The following is an 11,120-nucleotide window of genomic DNA, read 5'->3' as shown; positions in this document are numbered from 1 at the left end:
TCTCATTGTAGCCCAGGCTGACCTGGAATTCACTCTGTAGTCCCAGGCTGGCCTCGAACTCAGAGCGATCCTCCTACCTGTGCCTCCCGAGTGCTGGGATTAAAGGTGTGCGCCACCACGCCTGGCAGTTACTGAAATCTTTAGAGAACAGTTTTCTCAACTGTAAGTTAGGGGGTTCTGCACAGATCCAAGACCCCGAATGGGTGTGACATGACTTGCTAAGGTACCGTGTGCATGTGCCTGCTATCCTTTGTCCTAATGGCATCTAATTGTCGCCTGCCTGCGGCCCCTCCGCTGAGGATCACACCCTGGTTTGTCCTTTCGCCAGTGCACTATGTGACTGTGAAGTCACACCCGAAGTGGCTCCAGTTTAACACTAAAAAGGTGTTGCCTGGGCTGCAGAGGTGGCTTAGCGGTTAAGCGCTGGCCTGTGAAGCCTGAGGACCCCGGTTCGAGGCTCGGTTCCCCAGGACCCACGTCAGCCAGATGCACAAGGGTGCGCACGTGTCTGGAGTCCGTTTGCAGTGGCTGGAGGCCCTGGCGCGCCCATTCTTTCTCTGCCTCTTTCTCTCTGTGTCTGTCACTCGCAAATAAATAAATAAAAATAAATGTGTTGCCTGAGATAAACAATTAAAGATGCTGTACTTCTTTTTTTATTATTTTATCTTATTTTGGAGTTTAAAAAAATATTTTTATTTATTTATTTGAGAGCGACAGACAGAGAAAGAGGCAGATAGAGAGGGAAAGAGAATGGGCGCACCAGGGCCTTCAGCCACTGCAAACGAACTGCAGAAGCGTGCGCCCCCTTGTGCATCTGGCTAACATGTGCCCTGGGGAATCGAGCCTCGACCCCGGGTCCTTAGGCTTCACAGGCAAGCGCTTAACCGCTGAGCCATCTCTCCAGCCCAAGGATGCTGTACTTCTTAATACATTCTGAGAGGGATATTTGAGGAAACTAGCGCGCACAGGGCTGTGTGCAGACTCGGGGATCCTTTTTAAATCCATTCCTGCGATGCTCACTCCGCCCCGCAGAAAAGTGCTCTAAGTAACTGCTATCTGCTAGTGATCTGAATTGCTCCTGAATCATTTAACCAGTTGCCTTTGGAAATTGTGGAAACGCGTGGCTTGTTAATAACACCTAAAGTGGCCCTATTTTTCTACCAAATAGGTTATTCAGTTATGTATTCCACAAGATATTCTTAGACTTCTTTTTTGTTTTTCATTAAAAAAAAATTTATTTATGAGAGAATTGGCACTCCAGGGCCTCCAGGCACTGCATCCAAACTCCAGACACATGTGTCACCTTGTGCATCTGGCTTAAATGGACTGTGGGAAATGGAACTTGGGTCCTTAGGCTTCACAGGAAAGCACCTTAACCCTGGAGCCATCTTCCGGAGCCCTTTTAGACTTCTTTTGAAATAGCATTTTGTTGAACAGCCCAGACTAGTCTCAACCTCACTGTGGAGCCTAGGCTGTTGTCTCGCGTCTTTCATCATTTAAGATAATGCAGACTTGGCCAGGCGTGGTAGCACACACCTTTAATCCCAGCACTCAGGAGGCAGAGGAAGGAGGATCACCGTGGGTGTCCAGCCAGCCTGGCTAGAGAGAGACCCTACCTAGAAAAAAAAAAAAAGTGAAAAATAATACAAACTTAATGATGTTAATATACATATTTATTTATTTATTTGAGAGAGAGAGAGAGAGAGAGAATGGGCACGTTAGGGCCTCCAGCCAATTGCAAAGAAACTCCAGATGCTTGTGCCACCTTGTGCATCTGGCTTACATGGGACCTGAAGAATAGAACCTGGGTCCTCTGGCTTTGTAGGCAAGTGCCTTGACCACTAATCCATCCCTCCAGCCCCTTGATGATGTTAAGACTTTGATTAGTGTCCAAAGGTCTTCGGTGAAATTCTGCTTATGTGGTCTCTCTTTTTATTGACAATTTTTTTTGTCTGTTTGGTTTGGTTTTCGAGGTAGAGTTTCACTCTAGTACAGGCTGACCTAGAATTCACTATGTATCTCAGGTGGCCTCGAACTCATGCAATCCTCCTTCCTCTGCCTCCAGAGTGCTGTGATTAAAGGTGTATGTCACCATGCCTGGCTTTTTTTTTTTTTTTTAATGTGAGAGAGCATGAGGGGGGGGTAGGGAGAGGAGAGAGAGAATCCATGTGCCAGGGACTCCAGCCACTGTAATCGAACTCCAGATGCATGCGCCACCTAGTGGGCATGTGTGACCTTGCGTGCTTGCAACACCTTGTGCATCTGGCTTACGTGGGACCTGGAGAGTCGAACATGGGTCCTTAGGCTTCACAGGTAAGCATCTTAACCACTCGGCCATGTCTCCCATCCCACTGGTCACCTGCCATACGTGAAGAAAGAAGCGTTGCTGAAGGTGGGAGAAGCTCTGGGCCATGGGTGTAAGTATAAGCATTTCAAGAGCAATTGGATGGGCACAACATGCCCATTTACCCAAGCACCAGCAGTACAGTAGGTTTGGTTTTTTCCCCCGAAGGGAAAGATGGTTTAGTGGTTAAGGTGTTTGCCTGTAAGGCCAAAGGATCCCGGTTTGATTCTCCAGGACCCACGTAAGCCACATACACAAGGGGGCGCATGCATCTGGAGTTTGTTTGCAGTGGCTAGAGGCCCTGGCACACCTATTCTCTCCCTCTCTCTCAAATAAATAAATAAATGAAATATATTTTAAAAAACGGGGTGGGTGAGTGCTGGAGAGATGGCTTAGCAGTTAAGGTATTTGCCTGCAAAGCCAAAGGACCCAGGTTCAGTTCCTCAGTACCCACGTAGGCCAGGCGCACAAGGTGGTGCGTGTGTCCGGAGTTCGTTTGCAGCTGATGGAGGCCCTGTTGTGCAATTCTCTCTCTCTTTCTATAACTGCCTCTTTCTCTCACACAAATTAACTAATTAAAATATTTTTAAAAAAAAAAACAGGGAAAAACATTTGATGGTGAAATACATACCAACTTAATCTAAAACCAGGCCTACTTTATTAAACAGCAAGGAAAGCTGAGCTGTACCCATTGAACGTACAGTGCTGAGGCTCAGCCAGGACTGTCTTTCTGGGATCCTGAGCTGTGAACCAGAGGATACATGTTTGAAAGCAGCCAGATGCATATTTGTATAGGCGAGCATAAAGGAGGCTGCCTTTACCCCCGTCACTGTCTTCCCTCTTGCTCATTGTGCTCCCTTCAGTGTACTGGGGTTCCTGTGAAAGAGAGGAGGCAGTGTGGAGCTGGAGAAGAAAGGGGACAAACAAGCCTCCTGCTACGTAATGTGGACTTGAACTTGAAGACGGCCAAGGAGCGGGTTAGTGTCTAGTTGGCAGGAGAGTCCACGTGTGACGGGGTGATTATTTGAACCCCAAGTGGAAGTGCAACGGTGCCAGTGAGGAGGGTAAAAATCCTAGTTAAAAATGACGAGGGGGCTGGAGAGATGGTTTAGCTGTTAAGCGCTTGCCTGTGAAGCCTAAGGACCCTGGTTCAAGGCTCCATTCCTCAGGACCCATGTCAGCCAGATGCACAAGGGGGCGCACGCGTCTGGAGTTCGTTTGCAGTGGCTGGAAGCCCTGGCGCGCCCATTCTCTCTTCCTCTTTCTCTCTGTCGCTCTCAAATAAATAAATACATTTAAAAAAAATGATGAGGGAAGCAAGGCGTGGTGATGCACGCCTTTAATCCCAGCACTCAGGAGGCAGAGATAAGAGGATCGCCATGAGTTCGAGGCCAGCCTGAGACTACATAGTGAATTCCAGGTCAGCCTGAGTTAGAGTGAGACCCTACCTCAAAAAACAAACAAAAACAAACAAACAAAAAGAAATCATGAAGAATATAGGGTGTATGTATAAAATTGTGGTAATTATTTCTTCATTTCAAGAAAATTCTATGAAACAGCAATTAACTAAGTGATTTAGGAAATACAGATTTTGCACAATTTTTCTCTAGGTCTTCCCTCTGATTTGAATCTGTGGAGAGTCACTAACTTATCATTCTCACCTATATACAACCCCATCACAGCTTGTCTCTCCATGCAGTCTCCTTGTTTATTTATTTATTTTTTTTTATGAGAGAGAGAGAGAGTGCACAAGAGAGAGAGAATTGGTACACTAGGTCCTCCAGCCACTGAAATCAAACTCCAGATGTGTGTGCCACCTTGTGTGTCTGGCTCATGTGGGTCTTGGGGAGTCGAACCTGGGTCCTTCGGCTTTGCAGGCAAGTGCAGTGCCTTAACTGCTAAGTCATCTCTGCAGCCCCTTCTTCAGGTTTTATTGGTCAAAACTGATGCTCCTGCAAACAGTTAAGCCAGAGTGCAGTGTGATGTCATGTCTGAACACCGTTCCACATAGCAGGACAAAGTGACCCTGACATGGGCATATGTTCAGTCACACAGGGACAGCAGCGGGAGATGCTGACTCAGGGAGGCTGAGCTGGGCGGAGGTGAGGAGCCCGCTCTGCAGTGGAGGCGGGAAGAGCTACATCGCCTTTCAGCGACCTGCTTCTGGTCCCTGTCTGGGCCAGGAATTTCAGCAGAGATTCTTTTTTTTTTTTTAATATTTAAATTATTTATTTATTTATTTGAGAGCGACAGACACAGAGAGAAATACAGATAGAGGGAGAGAGAGAGAATGGGTGCGCCAGGGCTTCCAGCCACTGCAAGCGAGCTCCAGACACGTGCGCCCCCTTGTGCATCTGGCTGACGTGGGACCTGGGGAACCGAGCCTCGAACCGGGGTCCTTAGGCTTCACAGGCAAGCGCTTAACCGCTAAGCCATCTCTCCAACCCACTCTTGACAATTTCAAAGTTTGAAAAGTGCACCATGAAATGCCGGTGTTTGAATCTCAACGTGAAGACGAGTACAATTTAAGTATCCAATGTACAATAGGTCATTTTCCATCTGTGAGCAAAGATTTTTTTTTTAATGACAAATTATGGAGAATAGTAAAAAGCTCCAAATTTGCTAGGCTATGAATGAATGTGGAAAGCGAACTTGGAATTGTGTCTGCGGGAATCGTTCGATGACGTAGAGGTTTGGACACTGTGAGGCGAGACAGGGTGCCCGGTATTAGCCTCAGCTGGTCTCAGACTCACCGAGGACCTTGAAGGCATGATCCTCCTGCCTCCACCTCCCAAGTGCAGGACTTACAGGTGTGTGCCACCACACTGGGTTTATGCCATGTGGAGGATCCAGCCAGGGTCTCCACATGCCAGGCATGCCAGGCGAGCACTCTACCAATTGAGCTCCATCCTCTCCACAATGCAACTGTTGTTTTTTTCTTTCTTTTTTAATGTATTTATTTTTATTTGAGAGAGAGAGAGAAGAGGGAGAGAAAATGGGCACACCAGTGACTCTAGCGACTGCAAATGAACTCCAGACCCATGTGCCACCTTGTGCATCTAGCTTACATGGGACCTGGAGAATTGAACCTGGGTCTTTAGGCTTCACAGGCAAGTGCCTTAACCGCTAAGCCATCTCTCCAGCCCCCTCTTTTTTTTTTTTTTTTTTTTTTTTGTTTTTGAGGTAGATTCCTCCTCTAGCCCAAGCTGACCTGGAGTTCATTATGTAGTCTCAGGCTGGCCTCGAACTCACAGAGTTCCCAGTGCTGGGATTAAAGGCATGTGTCACCATACCCGGCCCATAATGTAACTTTAAAAAAATTTTTTTAAATTTGTTTTCAGGTCGGAGAGATGGCTTAGCAGTTGAGGTGATTGCCTGCTAAGCCCAAGGACACAGGTTCAGTTCCTCAGTACACATGTAAACCAGATGTACAAGGTAGTACATGAATCTGAAGTTCGTTTACAGCGGCTGGAGGCCCTGGCTTGCCCATTTTCTCCCTCCTTCCCTCTTGCTCTCTCTCAAATAAATAAATAAAGTCTTAATTTTTAAAATTTATTTTCAAGCAAACAGAGATAGAAGAGAAATAGAATGGGCGCATCAGGGCCTCCAGCCGCTGCCAAAGAACTCCAGATACATGCGCCACTTGGTGCAATTGGCTTTGTAGGAGAACTGGGACATTGATACCAGGTCAGGAGGCTTTGCAAGCAAGTGCCTTAATGGCTGAGCCATCTTCCCAGCCCCATAATGTAACATTTAACATGAGTTTAGTTTTCACGGAAAGAGAAGGGAAATCCAGAAGACACCGTGACTATTTGGGCTGATGACCCATGCTAAAGACGCCAGCACTTTAGTTTTGATGATAAATTCTTAGTTCCAGGAGCTGGAGGGATGGTTTAGCAGTTAAGGGGCTTGCTTGCAAAGGCAAAGGACACAGGTTCAATTCCCCTGGACTATCGTAAGGCAAATGCACAAGGTGGCGGTGCATGCATCTGAAGTTCGTTTGCAGTGGATAGAGGCTCTGGTGAGCCCTTTCTCTGTGTGTATCTAGAATAAATAAATTTTTAAAAACATATTAAAAAAGAAACTTTGGGGCTGGAGAGATGGCTTAGCCGTTAAGCACTTGCCTGTGAAGCCTAAGGACCCCAGCTGGAGGCTCAATTCCCCACGATCCACGTTAGCCAGATACCCAAGGGGGCGCACGCGTCTGGAGTTCGTTTGCAGTGGCTGGAGTCCCTGGCGCGCCCATTCTCTCTATCTGCCTCTTTCTCTCTGTGTTAAATAAATAAAAATAAACAAAAACAGACCTGTGGAAAGAACAAAGGAAGGAAAACAAAAATAATATGTTTAAAAAAATAAACTCTCCAGGGTTGTGAGGTGAAGCAGACTAAACCAGTGTTTCTCCTGGGTGCTTCAGTGCCTCAGTGCTCACCCCCGCAGTGTTTATATTGCCCTTTGATTGTCCTTGCTCCTGTTTGATACACCTAAGCGTTCCAATCGGGAGTGGCCAAGCTCTTGCAGTTGGCAACGCCTTGCTGCCTTCACAACACAACATTGTCACCCGCGGAGTCCAAGGTGGCGCAAAGCAGGGCTCCAGAGAGACACTGCTTCAAAACAAATCACTTAGTTGAAATATGAAACCAGAAATCGAGCTGGCACGGTGGCATACACCTTTAATCCCAGAATTCAGGAGGCAGAGGATCACTGAAATTTCGAGACTCTAAGAGGAAAAGAGGCAGATAGAGTGAATGGGCACACCAGGGCCTCTAGCCACTGCAAATGAACTCCAGACACGTGCGCCACCGAGTGCATATGGCCTATGCGGGTACTAGCAAATCAAACCTGTGTTCCCAGGCTTCTCAGGCAAGTGCCTTAACTGTTAAGCCATTTCTCCAGCCCAAGACAAGCCTTCTATATATAGTTGATTGAAACAGATTCTGGGCCTGGTTGCAAAGCGTAAGGACCCCAGGTTCAATTCCCCAGTACCCACCTAAAGCCACACAAAGTAATGCATACATCTGGAGTTTGTTTGCAGTACCTGGAAGCCCTGGTGTGCCCATTCTCTCCTATCCCCACCCCATCTTTCTCTGCTTGTAAATAAAACTTAAAAGAATAATAAGTTTAAAAAAAGCAAAGAAAATGAGCTGGGCATGGTGGCACACTCCTTTGATACCAGCACTCAGGAAGCAGAGGTAGGAGGTCTGCTGTGGGTTTGAGGACAGCCTGAGATTATACCTTGGGGGGGGGGGGGGGAGAAAAAAGATTCTTTTGTTAGATTCAAGTACTTAAGGGGACGACAACCCAATTGGTTAGTATATTCAAAGGTCAGTGGTAGACGGTGGGCAGCAGGGGGCGCTGTCGCAGTCGCAGATGAATCTAGATCAGACAGGCATTCCATTCCTGCCAGGGCAGATTGGCACCTTCTGGTTCTCTCCTTTGGGCTTCTGGCCCTAACTGAGACTACCCGAAAGAAGCTAGCAATCTAATCATATGTGTTATATTTTATATATTTTTTTTACCTTTATTGTAAATTCTCTTTTCTTTATGCAATTTTTTTTTTTCTTTGCTGGCGCCTGCATTTTGGGAGTGCTTCCTGCAAACAGGTACGTGAGAAGTCAAATTTTGGAGGGCTTCCCTGTCTCAAAATGGCCTTACCGACCCTCACAATAATTTGTCTTGATAGAAAATTCCGGGAAGAAAATACTTTCCTTTTGAAAACATTCTGCATGTGTATGTATGTCTGGGTGTGACCATGCCCATGTGTGAGGATGCATACGTGCATATGTGTGCGTGAGTATGTGAAAGTCTGAGGCCAATGTCGGGTGTTTTTCTCAATTGCTCGCTACCGTTTTGTGAGGTAGGGTCTCACTCTAGCCCAGGCGGACCTGGAATTCACTTTGTAGTCTCGGGGTGGCCTCGAACTCTTGGCGATCCTCCTACCTCTGCCTTCCAGTGCTGGGATTAAAGGCGTGGGCCACTAGGCCCAGCTGTTTATTGTTTTTGTTTTTCGAGCCCAGACTGGCCTGGAACTCACTATGCAGTCTCAGACTAGCCAGGAATTCACTATGTAATCTCAGACTAGCCTTGAATTCACAGTGATCCTCCCACCTGTACTTCCTGAATGCTGGGATTAAAGGTTCGGGCCACCAGGCCTCACCCCTGTTGCTTTTCTGTCAATTTCCTCAAATTTCTTCTACATATTTTCCCATGTCATACTTTCATTTTTAAAAATATTTTCTCTGCATATTCTGTGGTTACAATTATCTTTGTTTTGTTAGAAGCAGTATTTTCTTTCTTTTTTTTCCTAGAGACATTAATGATCTTAAAAAGGTTACTTTTTGATCTCTTTATCTTCCTCACTGACCTGTTTTTATTTCCCTTACTTGTCTTTCCCCCTCGCTGCTTCAAAGTCGATCTTCATTCATATCCTTGCTGTCTTTGACTCCGTGATATCTGGCCATATTTAAAGAAGTCCATTTGGAATTCTACACGAGTGCAAACACCTTGTAAGCATGTTGCTCTGCTGGGCGGGTAGATGGTCGGCTTAGCTATGGAAAGTTTACTGTGCCCAGAAGTCAGAGATAAAAGGCATGCAGACAGGGAGGGCCATGTGGGAAAGTCAGCAGATTGGGTGGAAGGTCAGAGCCACTACTGAGGTTTTCCCAGAGGTAAACAAGGCAGGGCCCGGTCAAAGGTTCAGACCAGTTAGCTTGATAATTCCCTGGTGCTGTAACCATAGGGGCACTTTCTGGTTTCCTAGTGCTGGGCCCTGGGGTAATAAAGGCTGAGGAATGTTGCCTCCTGGAGTGTGCCAGCCAGACAGAGGAGGTTGGTCAGTTTGAGTGTCAGGTATGGCCTTCACTGACCCTTTTACTATGTCTAAGAATTGGTCCAGCTTTTCAGATAGCATACAGTCTACCAGGATACTTTCTCAAGCTAGGGGCCTGAATACCATTAGTACCCCTTCATACTGTCTGTCTGTCCCTCTGTGTATCTTGTATTTATTTTTTCCCAAGGTAGGGTCTCCCTCTAGCCCGGGCTGGCCTAGAATTCACTATGTTGTCTCAGGGTGACCTCAAACTCATGGCGATCCTCTACCTCTGCCTCCTAAGTGCTGGGATTAAAGGCGTGCATCACAACGCCTGGCTAGCTTGTATCTTTTTAAAAAATATTTTATTTGAGAAAAAGAGAGAGAGAGAACATGTGGGTACTGGGGAATCTTCTGGGTCTTGTGCCTGCAGGAGATTAAAAGAAGGACCACAATAATCCTCCTCTCCTATCACGTGCTATGGGCTCTAAGCATGTGTCTTCCTACATGTACCTCCTACTGCCCAAGAGTGTTAAGAGGTGGAGCCTTAAAAAATAGAAGGCTAGAGGGATGGCCTGGCGGTTAAGGTGTTTGCCTGCAAAGCCAAAGGTCCCAGGTTCCATTCCCCAGGACCCACATTAACCAGATGCACAAGGGGGCACATGTGTTCAGAGTTGGTTTGTAGGGCTGGAGGCCCTGGCATGCCCCAATCTCTCTCTCTCTTTCTCTGTCAAATAAATAAATAAATTTTAAAAAGGTTAAAAAAAAGAGGTGGAGCCTTTGGGAATGATTAAGTCATGAAGGCCTGACAATAATAAACATAATTTTTTTTTTTTATTTGGTTTTTCGAGGGAGGATCTCACTCTAGCCCAGGCTGACCTGGAATTCGCTATTTAGTCTCAGGGTGACCTTGAACTCTTGGCGATCCTCCTACCTCTGCCTCCTTAGTGCTGGGATTAAAGGCGTGCGCCACCACGCCTGGCTGATTTATATAAATAGAAAGAAAGAACAATAATTGAGGGCTGTTAAGATGGCTTAGAGGTTATTATGGTCTTTGCCTGCAAAGCCAAAGTTCAGTTCCCCAGGACCCACGTAAGCCAGATGCACTACGGGCCGCATGCATCTGGAGTTCGTTTGCAGTGGCTGAAGGCCCTAGCGCACCCATTCTCTCTCTCTTTCTCATTCTCTGCCTCTTTCTCTCAAATAAACAAATAAAATATATTTTTTTTTAAAAAGAAAAACAATTGAGAAACATCATGGAAAAAGAAAAGACATGGAGTGTGTTAGTTACTTTATTCTTGTGACCACACAACCTGACAGGAAACAGCTTAAGGAAGGAAAGAGTTCATCGTGAGGACAGTTCCATCACAGTGGGGTGGTGTGGGGGGGCATGGCCTGGTGGCCACAGCACAGGAGCTGGCGTCCAGCTGATCACAGTGCTTCCACAATCAAGAAGCAGACACGGCAAACAGGACGCGCTGTTGAAGAGCCAATCTGACTCCATTTTAACAGCAAGAGCCGTGTGGATATAATGACTAAGTTAAGTTTTTGGTTCTGTTAACTTTCTAAAGTCAGCTGGGGCCATAGGTTGCTCCCTGGGTACTGTTCCCAGGACTGTGTATTCAGAACGTTCCAGGAAGTTGTTTAGCTGTCACAGCTGGTCTGCTTCTGTCACCTCGCTTGCTCACCTCTGAAAACGCCCTTCCCTCTGACTTCTATGGTTTCACCTTATGAAAAAGAGCTCGAAAAGCCACCTGGAGCTGCTCTCGACACCCCCAAACCCTGCCTTAGCTCCCTAGGGCCAGACTGCTCTGTTGTGCACAATTAAAAAGAAATTTGGGCATAATTTGTGGTCAGTGGTCTTTAGTCTCCTGCCCCAGGCTATAAGACCTCAGGCCCTTACCCACAGTCACCCAAACCTTCCAGCAAGGCTCCGCCTCCTAAAGTTCTAAAGCCTTCCCAAACAGCAGC

The sequence above is a fragment of the Jaculus jaculus genome, chromosome 23, assembly GCF_020740685.1.
Source record: "Jaculus jaculus isolate mJacJac1 chromosome 23, mJacJac1.mat.Y.cur, whole genome shotgun sequence".
Lineage (NCBI taxonomy): Eukaryota > Metazoa > Chordata > Mammalia > Rodentia > Dipodidae > Jaculus > Jaculus jaculus.
Note: the sequence above shows the minus strand (reverse complement) of the source record.